This window comes from Felis catus, chromosome C2 (genome assembly GCF_018350175.1).
Source record: "Felis catus isolate Fca126 chromosome C2, F.catus_Fca126_mat1.0, whole genome shotgun sequence".
Classification (NCBI taxonomy): Eukaryota; Metazoa; Chordata; class Mammalia; order Carnivora; family Felidae; genus Felis; species Felis catus.
In genome coordinates, this window is record NC_058376.1 from 2678291 (window position 1) to 2697455 (window position 19165).

Below are 19165 nucleotides of genomic sequence, written 5' to 3' on the forward strand. Positions count from 1 at the left end.
GTGGCATTTGAAATGCCCAAATCCAGAGTGCACACGCAGAGGGAGCCTGGGCAGAGGCTCATCCAGTAAGGGGTGTTAGGAGTCGTGTTCTTCGACGAAACGGTGGTGCTCGGGTCTGTGGAGGCCCACAGGTTTGGATGGGCGCCTGTGCCCCAACAGCCGGCACAGCCCAGCGCCTGACACCTTTGAAGGAGGACTTTGGCCACAGCCATTCTTGCCTCGGTTTGTACTTTCTGATTATGCCCTCGCTTCCAGCTCATCTTTTAAATAAGGCGAAGCGCCCCCTGGTGGGAGCCCCAACTCCCCCCTCAGGCAACACGCACCGCCCGGAGCCGGGGAGATCCCGCGTGATTGACCCCAAGGCAGTGATGGACCTGACCTTCGCTGCCCACCTGCACGGACCTACTGCCTTTGCCCCACTTTTCCTGACCCCAAACCCAAGTATTTCCCACACTTTGGGGACAGTCTTTGAAACATCCACCGTCTTCCCCTGTGTCCCCCCCGCCCCCCACCCGCCACGCCAGAGGGATGCTGTGACCCGGCCTGGGAAAAGGCTGGCTGGTCCCACCTTCCCCTGGAGGTGAACTTTACATACAGGCTGCCTGATCCGGGTTGAACTGTGTTCTCCCCGCAATTCACATGTCACAGTCCTAACCCCCGGTGCCTGAAAATGTGACCTTGTTTAGAAACAGGGCGTTTTGCAGATGTAATCAAGTTAAAATGAAGTCGTCAGGGTGGGCCCTAAATCCAACATGGCTGGTGTCCTTAGGAAGAGAGGAAGACGAGACGGGGAGATGATGGCCACACGCAAGCCGCGGCCAGAGGCATGGAACAGACGCTCCTTCACGGCCCCCGGAAGGAGCCAGCCCTGGGGACACCTTGATCTTGGGCCTCTCGCCTCCACAGCCGGAAGAGAATCACTTTTGTCTGGTGAAGCCGCCTGGTCTGTGGCTCCCGGTTACGGCCGCACCCACTACCTGCGTCCGAGTTCCAGCTTCGCTTGGGCATGCCACCTGCTAGCCATCAAGCTTGCCCCTTGTGGTCCAAGGTGACCGGCATTGGTCCCGAAGAAGCTGACCATCCTGAAAGCACAGGCTGGCTGGGCTCAGCTGACATCGCGTGTCCCAGATTTTCCGAGGCCTTTCCAGTTTCAAATGTTCCGTCACCAGAGACGGTGAATACGGATTTTAGTCCCAGAAGAAGTCATCGCTGTCCCCAGGTTTCCCCGGCCAGAGTGCTGTCTCTGATGTTGGCGACAAGGGATGTCGGTCTCCAGAGATTTAACCACTGTTACAGACACACTTGTATCCACCCCCCTTCCATATTCCTATGTTGAAGCCCTACCCCTTCAAAGTCATGGCTTTTGGATTGGGGCGCCTGAGAGGTAATTAAAGTTAAACAGGATCGTGGGGGTCATAAGAGGCGGGGCCTGATCTGATAGGATTAGGATCCTTATGATGAAATTTGGAAGTTTTGGGTTTGCGAGCAAACGGCTAAGAAAATTCTCGAGACGTTTTTGGTGCAAAAAGGTGATTTTATTGCAGCACCGGGACGGGGCCCGTGGGCAGAAAGAGGTGCACTGGGCTTGTGAGGAGAGACTGATGATATACTTATAAGTTAGTGGGGGGTTAGGGATGGCGTAAGTCTCTAAGGAATTTGGAAGCAAGGCTTTCAGGACCTTGAGGGGCTCGTTACTGTTAAGATAAAGTTATTTTTAATCTTTATTTTTCCTAATTTTGTTTAATGTTTATTTATTTTTGAGAAAGAGAGAGAGAGAGCGAGAGAGCACCAGCAGGGGAGAGACAGAGAGAGAGGGAGACAGAGAATCCAAAGCAGGCTCCCCGCTGTCCGTGCAAAGCCCAGCACAGGGCTTGAACCCACAAACTGTGAGATCGTGCCCTGGGCTGAAGTCGGACGCTCAACCGCTCAACTGATTGAGCCCCCCCAGGCGCTCCTGTGTTGAGTCTTGAATAAAACATAAAACATAAAGGCTCTAAGGCAGCCATGAGTTGCTCGAGGAAGGTCACACTCTGAGTGTTTCAGGTGTCTATCAGCGGGCTGTGAGCTGTCAGGAGATTTAATTTAAGCGACATTTCTCTGCTTTGTTTCCCTCATCACATAGAAGAAGGAACAGCAGAGAGCCGGCTCTCTGGGCCTGAAGCGCGGAGGACAGGAATGAGAGCACGCGCTGAGCGGGGGGCTCACGTGGGGACCTGCATCAGAGCAAGTCCAAGTGGAATCGTCGACTTTGAGCGTCCAGAACCGTGAGAAAATAAAGGTGGGTGGTTTAAGCCGCCCAGCCTGTGGTGTTTTGTGGCGGCCTGAGCGGACATCCTTTTTTTTGCCTTACAAATCATGCATTTCTTCAAGGCCCTGCCGCTATTTTCAGAATACACCGCCTCGCAGACTGTAACTGCGGGCCAGGAAGGCGCACACGAGGTGTGTCTGTCCCAACGCCGGCTTTATTCGGTCATAAAGCAAAGTTAGTCATACTTATAAAGCAGGTTCAGGATTCCAGACTCAGTGATATTTTCCCACGTGGTCAGATGTGTCTTCTTACGCGGCAGACAGAGCAGAACCGAGGACAGGCCACACAACACGCAAGATAACAGAGCGGTTAGGAAGTTAACGAACGAACTCGAAGTCAGTCTGCAGACCTGGGGTTGAGATAAGGCCTCTGTCTGTCGGGTCCGGGTCAGCGCTCGGCACTCGGCGGGCTCACTGTTAAAACAGCGGAGGGTCTCTGTTCCTTTTGGAGATGAACCGTGTGACTCTTGATCTCGGGGTGGTGAGTTCAAGCCCCATGTTGGGTGTAGAGATTACTTGAAAAAAAAAAAAACAACAACCAGGCAATAACTGAACCTGAAGCTTGGATTACAGGTTGTTTTTTATTTGAACAGATTATCTTTTTTGCTTCCCTCTGGGGAATAGCCAAGATTTTTTGGAACCTTTTGAGTGCCTTGGCTCAGTGACTCCAGGAGCACTAGAGAACGCCCTGGATTCTTTCCTGACCTGTTCCAGGTGTGGTTTTCTATTTCTTAATCCTCGAACACGCTCGTCTGGTTTGAAGCTGACCCTACAGTCTCCAGGTCAATGAGCTGGTCACTATGACAACCTCCGGGCTGGGCTGTCCTTGATCCCCAGTCTCCACCTGAAACAGCTCCACACCATCTGGAGAGTTTTCTCCCGAGTTCAGAAGAATGTGTGATAAGTGTCATCTTAAACCCAGGGTGGGGCGATCTCTGCTCAAGGTTCCCACCTGAGAAATAACCTTGAGCCTCATTGTCTCTTCCTGACCAGACTCTATTGGAAATGTTTCTTCTTTCTCCTTAGTTCTCCTTAGTAATACTTTAATTCAGAAAAGACTCAAAATCTGGGCCAACAGCCAGGAAATCAGACCCTCAAGGGGCCTGTTGGGGCAAATTATTCACAGAGAAAGAACAGAGGGAAAGTGAGGGGATTCACTCTTGTACTGGGAGCTCCATGCCTGGGAGTGGCTGGATTTTCATCCCATCTAATGGGAAGCGATTGGCTGGCCTGGATGGCGTGGGGTTCCCTTCACGGCAGCTGCTCTTCCTTACTGTGCCCCACAGAGACTTGCAAACATCCCTCGGGGGCCTCCAGCTGTAAGAGAAGCTCATGTCGCAGAGAACTTGGGGGGATGACGACCATTACAAGGAAGAAAATGAAGCCGCTCGCAGTCCCATGGTCTTGGAGGCGTATGGCTTTCTCATCTTCTCCCCGGGCACGTCGGTGTGCTTTTACACGAACGTGGCAAGTGCTCAAGAATCACAACAATGTTAGGGGCGCCTGGGGGGCTCCGTCGGCTAAGCATCCGACTTCAGCTCGGGTCGTGATCTCACAGTTCGTGAGTTCAAGCCCCACGTCGGGCTCTGTGCTGACAGCTCGGAGTCTGGACCTGCTTCAGATTCTGTGTCTCCCTCTCTCTCTGCCCTTCCCCCACCCGTGTTCTGTCTCTCTCTCAAAAATGAATAAAAACATTCAAAAAAATTAAGAAACATACCGACATTATGCTCTGTAGACAAAGATTGGGATTGTAGTTGATTATGTATATTCGTATACTTTTCTACTTCCCAAACGTCGTCTGATGTTCTCGGTGACCTTTGATGCCTACGTGACTTGGATCGCATGAACTTACAAGAATTTAATGAACCCTCTTATTGAATAGTCAGGTTGGGCCCAGTCTTTCACTGTTGTAAATATTTCACTGGCCTTACTTGTAAGTGAATCTTTGTGTGCATTTCTGATGACTTTCTTAGTATAACTTCCTTGAAGTGGAAAGACAGGTAAAAGAGAAGTTTGCATCTTTTGATTCTTAGTATATAGACGTGTTGTCAAATTACGCTTGAGGAATGTGTGTAATGTACATGCCTGTCAGCCCTCAGTGATGATTTCAGCTCAGCTTTGTCAGGATTAGGTATCTGTATTTTTAAAGACTCCTTGAAAATTGGCAAGCCAAAAACACAGGAGGCGTTTTTAGGTACGAGTTTGTACAATTTCTCCCTAGAGTTTTATGGAAGATCAAAAGTGCAAATAAAAGGGGTTAATCTAACTGTGGAGGCTGAATTTTTAACGTTTGTTTTTTAACTTTATTTGTTCTTTGGCAGGGCGGGGGGGGGGAGGGGGGAGGGGGAGTCCCAAGCAGGCTCAGCGCTGTCAGCATAGAGGATGACGTGGGACTTGATCCCATGAACCGTGAGATCACGACCTGAGCTGAAATCAAGAGTCCGTGCCTGAGCCACCCGGGCGCCCCGTGGAAGCTGGAGTTTTAGAGGCAAAGGATCTTCCGTTTGCTTCCAAAACCACACGAAGAAGGTTGACCTGGACCGGTCGTGCGTCGTCAGAAGCCACCAGTGCACACATCTCAGCGCCTGCGGTCCTCACTATGCCCGAGGTCCCCTCCGCTCACCAGCACCTCATCTGGAGAAGAGGAAGGTCAGGTCCTGCACAGTTCTCGTGGAAATCACGCCTGGCCATAAACGTGGGGCATTCGATATATGCTGGGGGTTAATCAAACCCGCTTTCCCACCAGACTGGAACTCCATTAACACAGGGAACAGGGCTGTCCTGTACCCCAACATCTTCACTGTGCTGATTGGTGGTGGTCAAATAAATATTGGGTGGAGGGAGGTGGGGGGAGGGTTGGACAGGAGGTTGGGTGCATGTGTGCGTGTTGAGAACAGTTTCCCAAACACTTAAACGTAGAACTACCATATGATCTGGTAATCCCACTTCTGGAGAGACGCCCAAAAGAATTGAAAGCAAAAGAACTCCCAGATACCATACACCCACGTTTGCAGCAGCGCTCGCTCACAGGAGCCAAAGAACCAAGTATCCATCGAGGCAGGAACGGATCAACAAAACGTGGGACGTGCTTGTTGAAAAGAAAACCGCAGGTCCGAAATGGCATCACGCAGACTGAGCTCCCAAACCGGGGCTTCGGCTCTAACCTCACCGCGGTTGCAACTTCCCCCAGAAATGTGGTCCATCAATCAGCACCAACGAGCCGACCGCTCGGGCCCTCTCCCTCCTCCGGAGAAAGATGAGGTCAAGTGCATGATAAGACCCCTCGCCTCTCCCCGCACGGGAAACTGGCTTTGCCCGGAAAAATTCTTTCACGGATAACCTTCTATCCCCCTCTCCTTCCGTAAAAACCTTCCGATTCGTACACCTCCTTGGAGCACCCCCTCTACTTGCCAGATGGCCGTGTTGCCCGATCCGTGAATCGGTGAATAATTAGATTTTTAAATTGATTGGTTGAATGTTTGTTATTTAGCAATGCGGTGTCTCCCCGATTGCGTGGGGGTCCCCAAATGTGGCATGATGATCCCTATACCGCCTGGTTTGCCCAGGTGGTGAAAGAAATCACCCGCGGCAGCACAGAGGAGGTAGAGGTTTATAGAATGCATGGCCAGGGACTGGGGGGGCAGGGCAACGGAGGAGGGACTTTCTGCATGGAGGCAGTGGGTGGGGCTGTCTTTAAAGGGGGAAGGGTAGGGGCATGGGGACAAATGGAATCTTCCCTTTCTTGGTACCTGTGTCTGGATGGAAATAACCCATTGGTCAGTTAGGGCCTCTGGGTATTTTGAGGCGGGTCGCCCGATGGGCCTGTAAGGGTTAAGTGGTAGCATAGGGCTAACCTGTAGCCTTGAGAAATAACAGCTTTGTTCTGACACTGTAGGTTAGGAGATAACAGCCTGGTCCTATCCATCAAGGGAACAAAAGTTCAACTGGATTAGCGTTTGACTGGATTGGGGCAAGGGCATGTCTGAACTGTTTCTACCCCCCTCTGGGAACTATCTCTTTGTTCTGTTCCCAGGTGATGATAAGACGACGTGGTTTCGGCTATAAAAACTCTGTACCCCGGCTGTTCGAGGCTGCACTCTGATCAAGAGTGTCGGTCCCGATCAGTCGGCCTTGCCTCTCATTGCAATAAACTTTGCTGGGACTGTCACTGGTGCCCGTAGCATTCTGTTCAGGAGTCGTGTGGGTGCAACAGGCCTGGGTGTCGAGGCGGCCGTGGTCACTGGGGGCCCTCTCGCCTTGCTCTACATGCCATTGTTCAAGCCTGTGGCCTAGAAGCAGCCTCTACGAGCAATACATACGACACGCTATTGTTTGGCCTCAAAAAGTAGGAACATTCTGACACCGGCCGTACCGCGGATGAGCCTTGAGCACACGGTGCTCACTGATACGGCCCGGACACAAAAGACGATACTGTGCGAGTCCACTTACACGAGGAGGCGCCGAGACGGAAGGCAGGACGGTGGGCGCCAGGGCTGGGGGAGGGGCTGGGGGGGTCTGTGTATCGTGGGGACAGAGTTCCTGTTCCGGGAGATGGAGAGTCCCGGAGACGGAGGGAGGGGTTGGCTGCACAACCGAGTGAATGGACTCAACGCCACCGGCCTGTCCACGTAAAATGGTCAAGAACGTAAAAGCACGTTTCGTACGTTCTACCGCAAGCTTGGGGTAAGATCCAGTGTAATGAAAGCAAGTTCCCTATTCTCCCAGAGCCTCCGTATCAGATTTAGCATAATAAGCCCAAGTGATGGACCAAGGGCTGAAAAACATCCCTTTAGGACAAAACACAAAACCGGGGCTGTGGCTGGGCGTTCTGGTTCATTCCGGACGCTGCTGGAGGGCTGTTGCTGGCACAAGCAGAGACTGGGCCTGTGGGCCGCCAGGCTGGGTTGGGGACTGGGGCCGAGAGCCTTCCTGCCAGGGAGGGGCCTGTCCCCGGAGGTCCCCAGGGCGAGGGTGGCCTGGTGCTCGGTCTGTGCATAGTAGTATCTGCTCCCCTTGGGCAGACAGTGCCCAGAGGGTCCTTCTCAGCCATGCGTCCCAGCAGGCGAAGTAACTGGTCCATGTGCCTTCTGTTCCCCTGGGGTGTGGCCACAGGGGTGAGAAGACACGGACCCTGTCGCCGTGCCGTGTCCATCGAGGGCACACAGAGCCTCCTTCCCTCCTTTCTCCCACCCCCCACCCCCACCCCGTTTCCGGCCCTTCACTAGCCTTTCTGCTTTCTTCCTCTGCTGTGTCCTGCCTTCTGCTGTCCGACATGGGGCAGGGACAGCAACCTGTGTGGGTGTCCTCCCTGGCAGGCGTGCTCCCGGACGGCAGACGTAATCAAATACAAATGAAAAGCACCGAGAGGTGTACTGGTGGCCAACATATCTGTGACCAGGACTCCCAGGCTTGGCCGGACACTGCCGGGGGTGAGCCAGGAGCTTGGAGACGGAGCCTGGGGGCCCCTTACCTTACCTCTGGACGACGGTCAGGCGGAACAGGCACTCAGCCAGTGAGGACCTGCACTTGAGAGCAGGCTGAACCAGCGAGGGAGATGACTTCTCTGCCCCAAAGAACACCGATACTGGTCACAAAAACGTCCCAGAGGGTAGGAGTCCATTTGTGTGAAAGGTCCAGAAAAGGCAGACCCTCGGAGAAAGGAGGTAGGGGAGTGGTTGCAAGGGTGGGGGGCGGGGTAAAGGGGAAGGAATGGGGAGGGATGGGGGGGTGACTTGGGGGGATAAAAGGAAAATGTTCTAGAATTAGGTTATTGTTAGAGACGTGCAGTTCTGTGAATGGACAGAAAATCACTGAGTCGTACATGTTCAAATGGGTGACCTCTAGGGTGTATCAAATATATTCCAATTAAGCTGTTTTAAAAATTAAAGAAATAAGGGGCACCTGCGTGGCTCAGTAGGTTAAGCATCCGACTTCGGCTCAGGTCACGATCTCGTGGTTCGTGGCTTTGAGCCCCATGTCAGGCTCTGTGCTGACAGCTCGGGGCTTGGAGCCTGCTTCGGATTCGGTGTCTCCCTCTCTCTCTGCCTCTCCCCTACTCACACCCTGTTACTCTCTCTCTCCCAAAAATAAACATTAAAAAAAAAAATTAAAACAAAGTTAAAGAAATAAAAAGACATTCAAAGCAAACAAAAGGAAAAAAGAAAACAGTTCTTCAAGGTGAAGTTGAGACTTAGGGGCACATGGGTGGCTCAGTCGGTGAAGAAGCGTCTGACTCTGGATTTCGGCTCAGGTCATGATCTCACAGTTCGTGAGTTCGAGCCCCACACCGGGCTCCGTGCTGACAGCTGACAGCGTGGAGCCTGCTTGGGATTCTGTCTCCTTCTCTCACTGCCCCTCTCCTGCTTGCTCTCTGTATCTGTCTCGAAAGAAATAAAAATAAACTTAAAAAAAAAAGTGCAGACTTAGAAAAGAGGTGGGCAAAACCGCATTCTCGTTGTTCAGACCCAAGCCAGGTCGGGACCTCCGGCCACCGCGCGGACGTGCGTGGAGCCCGGACGCCATCACTTCCACCCTCGTGGGGAAAATAAGCAGACTGACAGTCTGTAACTTTCCTTAGACCTGTCAGAGCACTGAGGTCCTGAGTAGACCGCCACCCCCAAATCTGGAGGGAAGGAAGGGAACACAGAGTCACAGCTGAGGTTGGCTCACCCCGGACGGAAGCTCCCGGAACCAGGAACCATAGGAACGGTTAAACTGTAGTTGACAACCTGGTGGAGGCTGAGTGTGGACCAACTTGAGGGTCCAAACTCTTGTGGGGTGGGGGCCCTTGGTGGGCTCACCTCCAGGAGCCCAGCTGTAAAGACCAGAGAGAGTCCGCTGTGCTTGGTAAAGTAGGAAGGGAGGCAATGGGTTTGAAATGACCTGAGCGGCCTCGTCGTGGGCCTGGGGCGGGGGAGGGGGGGGGTCACCTACCAGAGCCTGTGTGAGTCTGAGCAGGCTCCTCAGCTCCCGTCTCGGGGAGGGGGAACAGGCTAAGGACTGCTTCTGAGTGTCGCTGCCGAGGGGCGTCTTTGAACATTTCTCGCAAGGCCGGTCTCCCGGCAGCAAATGCTGTCAGGCCTTGTCAGCGAGAGTCTTTATATCTCCTTCCATTTGCAGGGAAACGTCACGGGAATGGGATGGGCCCTAGGTGGGGGCTCACGTCTCTCTTCTCCTTCACCTGGTGACCTTTGCTCCTCTCCAGGTAAGGTGGCTTTTCTTTTCCCCTGACCTCTTTCGAGATCTTCTCTTTGTCTCTGATTTTCTGCAGTTTCAATATAATATGCTTATGAGTAGATTCTTTTTTGTTTTTTTTTTTTTTTGTATTTATTTTTCTCGGTGTTTCCTTAGCTTCCTGGACTTGTGGTTTGGCGTCTGTCATTCACTTTGGAACGTTATCTGCTATTATGACTTCAAATATTTCTTCCGTCCCCGTCTCCCTCTTCCTTCTCCTCTGGGGATCCCATCGTGTGTGCCACACCTTTGTAATTGTCTTATAGCTCCTGGATCATCTGTTCACTTTTTTTCCCCCATTCTTTTTTCTCTCTGCATTTCAGTAGGGAAGTTTCTTTCTTTTTTTTTTTTTTTTAATGTTTTTATTTTTGGAGGAGACAGAGACACAGCATGAGGATGGGAGGGGCAGAGAGAGAGGGAGACACAGAATCCAAAACAGGCTCCAGGCTCCGAGCTGTCAGCACCGAGACTGACACAGGGTTCGAACCCACGAGACGTGTGATCATGACCTGAGCCGAAAGCAAGAGTTGGGCTTTTAACCCACTGAGCCTCCAGGTGCCCCTGAGCATCTGACTCTTGATTTCGGCTCAGGTCATGATCTCAAGGTTGTGGGATCGGGCCTCACATCGGGCTTTGCTCTGACAGCCCAGAGCCTGCTTGGGATTCTCTCTCTCCTGTCTGTCTTTCCCGTGCTTCTGTCTGTCTGTCTGTCTGTCTGTCTCTCTCTCTCTCAAAATAAATAAATAAACTGAAAAAAAAGAAAAAAAAAAAGCTAAACATAGTCTTAGCATTCAATCCAGCAATCACACTCCTGGATATTTACCCAGTGAGTTGAAAAACTTATGTCCAGGGGCGCCTGGGAGGCTCAGTGGCTTGAGTGTCCAACTTCAGCTCAGGTCATGATCTCACTGTTTGTGAGTTCGAGCCCCATGGCTGGCTCTGCGTTGAGAGCCTGGAGCCTGCTTGCGATTCTCTCTCTCCCTCTCTCTCTGCCCCTTCCCTGCTCACTCTCGCTCTCTCTCAAAAATAAACTTTTTTTTTTTTTTTCAAAACACAGAGAGACACAGAGGAAACATAACTGCACGTCGCTAGGTGGAAGAAGGCAACGTGAAGGATCCCACCGGCGTGACCTTCTGGAAAGGGTCACACTACAGACATAGCCAAAGGAAAACCAGTGTTTGCCACGGGGCGGAGGGGAGGCAGGGAGGGATGCGTAGGGAGAGCACAGAGGGTCTTTAGGGCAGTGAAACTATATGAGGCTATACAATGGGTGCGTGCCATCACACGTTTGTCCAAACCCACAGAGTCCACACCACCAAGAGGGAGCCTAATATAAACGGTGGGCGTCAGTTAGGAATAATGAAGTAATGCTCATCCATTCGTTGGAACAAATGTGCCCCATGCACTGGAGATGCTCAAAGAAGGGGAACTGTGTGGGGGGAGGGGTATAGGAGAACTCTAAATCTGTACCATCTGCTCAATTGTTCTGGAAACTGAAGACTATCCTAAAAAATAATATCTGTGAATTTATTCTTTTATTTGTTTTTTTTTAATTTTTCAAATGTTTATTTAGTTTTGAGACAGACAGAGACAGAATGCGAATGGGTTAGGGGCAGAGGGAGAGGGAGACACAGAATCCGAAGCAGGCTCCAGGCCCCGAGCCGTCAGCACGGAGCCCGGCGCGGGGCTCGAACTCACCAGCCGTGAGATCATGACCTGAGCCGAAGTCGGACGCTCAGTCAACTGAGCCCCCCAGGCGCCCCTGTGAATTTATTCTTTTAAAAAAAAGGGCATAGTGTGTGTGTGGTTAAAGTTCTGGGTGGTAAAGGATAGAGGGAGCAGGGCTGAAAGGGTTACTTGAAGAGATAGTAGGCAAGACTCTCCCCCAAGGACGCCAATCCACCGACTGAAGAAACACAGTGGCCCCTGAGCAGGACAGAGTCAAGGGAAGCCACCCCCAGGTTCGTCCTCAGAAACCAGCTGGGACTCATCCCGCCACATGCTGTCCCGACGGAACGCGCTCCAGTGACATGTGTAAACAGCGGCGCCCGGCTGGGTGGGCCCGGCTTGGGGTACGTCTGCCCTGCGCCCAGTGTCGCGTGCCCGAGGGTGAGGGCGCCCTCGTGGCTTGCGCTTGGGGTGAGCCAGGCTCCCCACCCAGCAAAGCACAAGATGGTCCCACGCAGACAGAACTCGCCCCGCAACTTTCACGTGGGTGAAATCCTGTCACCGATGACCTTAGCCCAGAACCTACGTGTGTTTCACATCTAAACACCGTGACGGACTGAAGCCTGTCCTCCCAAACCCATAGGTTGGAGCCCTGTCCCCCCTTGTGTGTTGTGATAGGACCAAGGAAGTGGTTAGGGTTAAATGAGGCCATAAAGGTGGCCCTGATCCGATGGGGTCAGTGTCCTTATTATGACAGGAGACGCCGGGAGCGCTCTCTGTCCCTCCCCCCACCAGGCGAGAGGGCAGCCGTCCGCAAACCAGGGAGATGGCCCTCACCAAGACACCAACCGTGCCTGCACCCGGATCCCCAACTTCCAGCTCCGGAGCAGCCAGGAATAGTCTGTTGTCTCAGCCCCCGTCTGCGGTGTTTTGTTAGGGCCGCCCGAGTGACCGGCTGGGGCACAGAGAAGTGTTTGCGTGGCTTTAATGTGACTTTGCAGGGGTGCGAGTGCCGTGCAAATTGACAGATCATACTTTGTTTCGTGCTGACCTTTACCTGGAGCCGTTCACCGTTCGGTGGAACCGTGTTTCCAAGGGCAACGCCCGCTGGCTTCTGAGTGGTTCAGTACAGGCCTGCGTGTCTGTGTCCAGTCACGGTTTCCGGCGCTGGGTGGCCAGCCCGCGCCTGCCTGGTGGAGCGCGGGCCCGAGCCAGCCGCTCTCATCGGGAACGTCTCTGTCCTTTGTACGCTAATCAGGGCCGCACTGCAAGTTGTGGCTGTAGCAGGTTGTGGGTCCACTTCCTGCCCGGGAGGAGGCATTCCGCGTGTTGCTCGGGGCTGGGGTCCGGCAGGAGGCGGCGTGTCCCAGCGCGGCATCACCCCGCCGGCGGCAGGGGCTGACGCCCAGGCCCCTGAGAGGCCGGCCTCCGGGTCTGACTCCAGCCTCCTTCAGCGGGTCTGCGCTCACAGGAGCAGAGACCCGCCCGGGCTCGAGAGCAGTCCCGCCTCTGACGGACTCAGCGGCCTTTCTCTGCTTGTTGCCTCGCGTGCGGCAGTGCCCGTGACCCCGAGGCCATGACCCGGCACCACAGGCCGGGCGGCCTCATTCTCCCGGCGCCGAAGGCCGGGAGCCCAAGATCAAGGTGCGGGCTGGGCTGGCTCCCTCTGAGGCCCCGGAGGGGACTCTGCTCCAGCCTCTGGGGCCGCTGGCGTCCTCACTGTTCCTCGGCTTGTGGCTGCCTCTCCCGATCGGTCTCCACCTCCTGTTGTCTGTGTCCACATCTCCCCTCTTTGTGAGGACACGTGCTGTGTTGGTTTAGCGCCCACCCTCAGGACCTCATCTTAAGTCGACTAAATCTACAAAGCCCCTTTTCTTCTTCTTCTTTTTTTTTTTTTAACGTTTTTTAATATTTATTTTGGAGAGACAGAGAGTGACAGAGCATGAGCGGGGGAAAGGCAGAGAGAGAGGGAGACACAGAATCCGAAGCAGGCTCCAGGCTCCGAGCTGTCAGCACAGAGTCCGATGCAGGGCTTGAACTCATGAACCGCGAGATCACGACCTGAGCCGAAGTCGGATGCTTAACCGACTGAGCCACCCAGGTGCCCCTGGACTTCCCTTATGTCTTGAGGTGCCTGTGGTCCTGGACCCCGAGCAGCCCGTGGCCTTTCAGGCCTGCAGTACGGTGCTGGCACTTCCCAGGGACTGCCCCCAGGACAGAGACCCGGGGCTCCTTCAGCGGGTGAGCGTGGCAGTGTGGGGAGCGGGTGGGCTCTCTGTGGTGGGCGGCTCGGGGTGGGGGCTGGGCCCCCTCCCAGCCTCGCCAACCCCCCAGCAGGGTCACTACGGAACAGTCTGGCCCGGTGTTCTGGCCTGGTTCTGGTAGGCTCTGCGGGCTCAGAAAGCAGATGGACGCCCCGTCACCTTTCTGCATTCATGTTGTTTTCAAATAACACTTTGATTTGGCTTATGTTTCCTTTATAGAAAAGTGATATTTAGTTGGGGCGTTGGTGAAATCGTAACGATAACGTGTATTCGTGGCTTCTGTCTACTGGCCGTGCACTCCCACCACGTGTCTGCTGCCTGACGGGCTAACCCAGGACTTACTGACCTCTTAGGGCCCAGCGACCAAAGTCGGGGACGGTCTGTGCTCGAGGCGGGACCCGAGAGATGGCACCTGTCGGCCCTGGCTGTGGGCCCACGGGGCCTGGCTCAGCAGGCTGCCCGTGCTGGGCCCTGCCGCACCACCCCGGCACTCACGGACGCTCCAGTCCACCCGGGGGCTGCAGGGCCAAGGTCGGACACACTCCTCAAAAGATGCACTCTCACAAGAAACATTAGGGGAGATGTTCCAGAACGAGAGAGACTAAGGCACGGTAAGCAAATGGGAGTGGCCGACCACCTCCTGGTTAGAAAAAAACGTGTCGGCAAGAACCCGGGGACATTTGGGCAGGACCTCGTGGGAGGCGTGGCTGCGGTGACCAGGTTCCAGGGGAAGAACGTCACTCTTTGGCAAAGCAGGCTGGAGCGTTTGGGGATAAAACGTCACGTTGCCCATATTTGACTTGGAGCGGCTTCAAACAGAAAACATGAACAAAACACACAGCAAATGTTCACACGGTCCAGCCCAGATGGCGGCCCTCCGAAGGCTGAAAGGAAGCCGGGGCCGCGGGTCTGGGGCGAAGCTTCTCGGGCTTGACCTTGTGGAGGCAGGGCAAAGGAAGAGCCCCTGGATGTTGTGGTTTTCCAGCTGGATTCGGTTCGGTCCGGCCGCTGTTTGCTGAGCTCCGGTCTGCACCAAGGGCCCCGGCTAAGGGCTGCGGGGCTTTGGACCTGGGGTTCTGCCACGTGTGCGGGAACAAATCCCCCAGCCCAGGCGAGACGCGGCTGGTTCAGCGGGTCCGGGTGGGACCTGAGATCGTGTGCTCCTGACCAGTGGGTGTGGAGCCCTGTCGCTGGCTGGCGTCCGGGCCGCGAGGGGGCAAACCCACAGCCCCGGGGAGCCCGCGCCTCCGTAGGGCCTGATGCCTCCTGGCTCCTGAAAGCCCGTGAGCAGGGACCCACAGGAGGACTTACCTTCTGGAAGCTGTCAGGCGTGGACGCAGCTACATGTGAAGCGCAGAGCCTGGCAGGAGAGAAGGTGCCTGGGGTGGGGGTGGGAGGAGCTCCCACACCCCGGGGCTGGAGAAGGGACTTTGCTCCGCGTCAGAGTCCTGCGGCCTGTGAGCCCTGGGAGCGTCCCCGCGGCACCACGCCGGCCCTCCTCCAGCCTCTGGCTCCTCCGCGGGCCCCTCCACTGCCCCGCTCCTGGAATCAAGCTTCCTCCCTGGGAGAGGTCAGCCCACCCACCGAGGGCTTCCCCACGCTGCCGCCTCCAGCCGTCACAGCCTCCCTCCCACTGTCCTTACCCAGCCGCTGTGGACTTTATCGAATAAATGCTTCTCAACTTGTTGTAAGCCCTTTGATCAATCTCCGGAGACCCTGAATGGTTGTTGTTGCTAATTCTGACTAGTTATCCCATGTCTTTCCTGGGGAGAGGTGTCCCTGGGCAATTCACACTACCATTCCGGATGTCCTGCCTCCTTACCATTCTTAGACTTCCCTGAACAGGCACCTGCCTGCCTCAGGGCCTTGGTATGTGCCACTCCTTCTGCCTCAGGGCCTTGGTATGTGCTGCCCCTTCTGCTCACAGTACCTTCTCCAGGTACCTAACACATGGCTCGCTTTTCACGCGCTTCCAGCCTCTGTTCAAATGCCACCTTCTTGTAAACAGTCCTCGCCAGCAGTCAGGTAAATTAAGGAAAAAACACCACATACAAATGAAAATGCTGATTCAATTTCAAGTTCTTTCCAACACTCAATACAAGGAGCACTCCTTCTAGACTGTCTATACTTCTTTGCTGAGTTCGGTAGATACTTAAAAAGGCTCACACGGTGTGAAGCCTGACACTGATCTGTCCAAAACCGGCCAGATGTGTGGGGTGGGGGATTTTCGATCACAGGACAGCACCAGACCCTGATGTGTTCCCTGCTCTCCTCCTCCCCAGACAGATCTGATCCCCAGCTGAGCCGTCACACGTGTCCCTGGTGCATCTTCCCCACTGGTCAGCGCCACCAGGGCACGGATTCCGTGGGCTGTAGCCCCTGCAGCATAGACAACAGAGTAGGCACAGCTGAGCGGAGCAATGGCCAAGAACGAATGGGGTTTGTATACGGGGCGAAAATAGTGGTTTTGGAACCTGCCTCCTAAGGACGGTGGCTCCTGTCGTGGCATCGGCCTTCTGCTGCACCCCATGTGAGCTCAGGAAAAGCAGGGACCGCACAGAGCCCGTCATGGCAGCATGGGACAGCAGGTACCCACAGGGAGCTCGGAGCCTGGGCGCGGAAACCGTGAGGAAGCCCGTGACAGGCCACTCTGAAAAGCGATGGTTTAAGCACGACTTCGGGTCTGTGGTGGATGAGTGATGGGAACCGGTTTGCTCCCCGATGCCGGCAGCATCTTAGGACAGGGAGGGCGGGGCGAGGCCCCGGGTGCAGGGAGAACCGGGCAGACAGCCAGGCCTGGGTGTCCTTAGAGCTCCTCTGGGAGTTTGCATTCGGAACAGGGAATATTCAAACTTCCACAAGGTTTCGAACGGAAGCCCCAGTTGATACTCGAGCTACATTTCAGGCCGGCAAGGGCCTGAAACCTGACCGCCCACCATCAGAGAAGTGGATGAAGGGACGCGGGTGTGGTGGTGAGACCTGGGGTGAGGTCAGGACCGTGGATGGCAGGGAGAGGCTCTCCCGGTATTCTGGTCGTTTTCTGGTTTGAGTGACCCTCTGTGGACTTGTTGGGGCTCAGGCCACATGCAGCTGGGAAATCTGCTCGGGAACAGGGGCAGATGAGAGCGAGCGCAGTGTGGAGCAGAGGCGTCAGGCCTAGCAGTGGGGTCTCTGCTTCAATCATCCAGGAGACCCCAGAGCAACCGCTCGCTGGTCCCGGGCGGTGGACGCGCGGAGAGACAGGTGCCTGGAGAGGCTTGTTGTCGGGCGCCCAGGGCTGATGTCAGCTTCCCGCAACCCCCATCACGCTTGTTCCCCGAGACGTGTGTTTTCACGCACACGGACAGCCCATGTCAAGTACAGACCCGAGTGCAAAGACAGGTTGTGTTTATTGGCCTTGGCTTTGACGTGACAGACACACTCTGCAGACGTGAGTACAAACGGACTGTAAACAGACGGATCGTGCCAGCAGAGTCAGGTAAATGCAGAGGAGACACACAGATCAAAAGGCAGGTTCTACTTCAAGTTCTTTCCAACACTAACAACCGCTCCCAGCTGTCCTTGACCCTTCTTTGTGCTTTCGGGTAAACAGGAGTTGGAAAGGACGATACGTTTATAAAGCGTAAAACCCAATCGTACAAACCCGACCAGACGAACGGGGGCAGAGGGAAGATGCTCGTTTCACAAAATACCCTAAGACCACCAGCATTAATGTAAATCATTCCCATTTTTGGACTTCCAAGCCCCCTTAGCAATTTTCCTAGGAAAATAACATGCACCAAATAGAAAATTGGTATTCTAAATACATTTTCTTCGTGTGACACATTCTTGTTGTGGGTATAGGTAATGAGAATGAAAACCTTTTTCTTCTTCCTTCCTCTCTTGCCAAAACGTAGGCATTAAAAGTAAACCACAGCAAACCTACTGAACTCACCCACAGAATGGAGTCAGGACAGATGGAGACAAGGGTGGATGCAGTCCAGGGCACCCGGGTCCAGAAGCATCGCGGGACCGGCAGGCGCATCTCTAGGACGCTCTGCAGGGGCCTCTGAGCAGACGGGCGCGCGTGTGCCACGAAGGGCAGGCCCGCGCTCGGCCGCAGAGCTGACGCGCAGTCTCGCTAAGACACCTTCACGCTGCTGGGTTATACGGCCCGTCTTTAAAGCTAAAGCGAAAACTGTTAGAAAAATAATCTGGCCAAGGATAACAAAACGTTTTTTTTTTTAAACAAAAACTTAAAAACATTTGGATATTCAAATCTAACCTTTTCACACGATCCGATTTGGTTTTGAAGGTGATTTTAAGTATTTTACCAAATGCAGCACATAACCCCATGCAAGCACCACCACAAAGTCACCTCGTACGTTAAGACTTCTCGTCACAATACTACTTGACAGTTCAGTGTTCGTTATTTTCCTCGTGGCCTAATTGTGACAACTTTAACACAGAGCAGGCAAAGGACAAGGGTTACACTTCCTTCCCTGGGGGTCACCTGACCCTGCAGAAGCAGTACTGAAGATGAAGCCCTGCTATGATTACGTGATTAAGAAACCAAAATCAAATCAACACAGTCCCACGATCCCGGCGGGCGCCCCATGTCACCCGAAGTGGTGGCTGGTCCCACCGAGGCAATGCTGGGGTCCCCTCTGGGAGAGGAGCGATAGGGGTGGCAGCTGTCACTCCTGGGAGGTCCCCTGGGCAGAGAGCGGGCCAGGGAAACACTGGGCACCCGCGGGCCAGGCCTACAGACTCCCAAATCTCCTATCTCTTCCTCAAGTGTGCGATTTGTTATTTCGTTAACTCAAAAAGGAGCTGGGGGGGCCCCGGTGACTTTCCTTGGGCAAAGACCTGACGTCTGAATCTGCGCCCCGTCCATCACGCGGGCTCAAGGGACAGACGTAGCTTCCCTATGCTCTGTTCCTGTTTTTCCAACTGAAGTCTGAGTGCCTCCCACTGATGTGTGTGATTAACTAAAATCAGAACTCTATGAAAATCTCAAGTGCAAGCTTCAGTATTTCAGATTAAAGGTAGCTACGAGCAAATAAATACGCACAAGGAACCCTTAGCGGCTGCTTATTTCTGCCTTCTGGCAGGAACTCGGGTTTTCAGACACCGTTGCCACACCTCTGAAGAAATGAATTTTAATCTGAGTCGGGAAAGCTGCTTTTGGGGACACCAGTCACTCTGGGTGCCGGCGCAAAGGCTCGCGTGTAAAGAGGAAGGGAACCGGAGCACGAGACCGGGAGGAAGGCGCGTGCTCGCGGTCCCAGGTGAGAGCCGAGGAGGGGCACTCACCGGTGAAGACACTTTGGGCTGGCCTGAGAGGTAGGAACACAGGGAAGGAGACGGGCCCAGGGGCCGGAAAGAGGCGCCCCAAGGACAGAGGCTCTTCTCTCCCCGCCCCCACTGCAGGGTCACTCCTCCCCCCCCCCCCCCCCCCCCCCCCCGCGCTGGGCACGCAGAGAAACTACCACCGAGTTGCTGACTGGGGTTCGAGCCCAACACAAACTGCCAAATGCCCACAAGGCCAGGGGAAAGGTGGACAGCCACTGGAAACCAGCCCGGCACGGCAGACGCAGCGCTGAGCACCCAAGCTCCAAACAGTCGGCTGGCCAGGACGTCCCCTCCGGGCTCCGCCGGGGCCTGCAGCAGGGGGAGTGACGGTCACACCGCTCAGCTCCCGCACCGGTGGG

General features: G+C 54.5%; 1 long non-coding RNA gene across 1 annotated transcript; it reads left to right on the forward strand.

The window, feature by feature from the left end:
- Nucleotides 1–8986: 8986 nt before the first annotated feature.
- Nucleotides 8987–11064, forward strand: LOC102901410. Its single transcript, XR_441077.4, has 3 exons — nucleotides 8987–9153; nucleotides 9427–9511; nucleotides 10598–11064. It is a non-coding gene; the product is annotated as an uncharacterized LOC102901410 (long non-coding RNA).
- Nucleotides 11065–19165: the final 8101 nt, after the last annotated feature.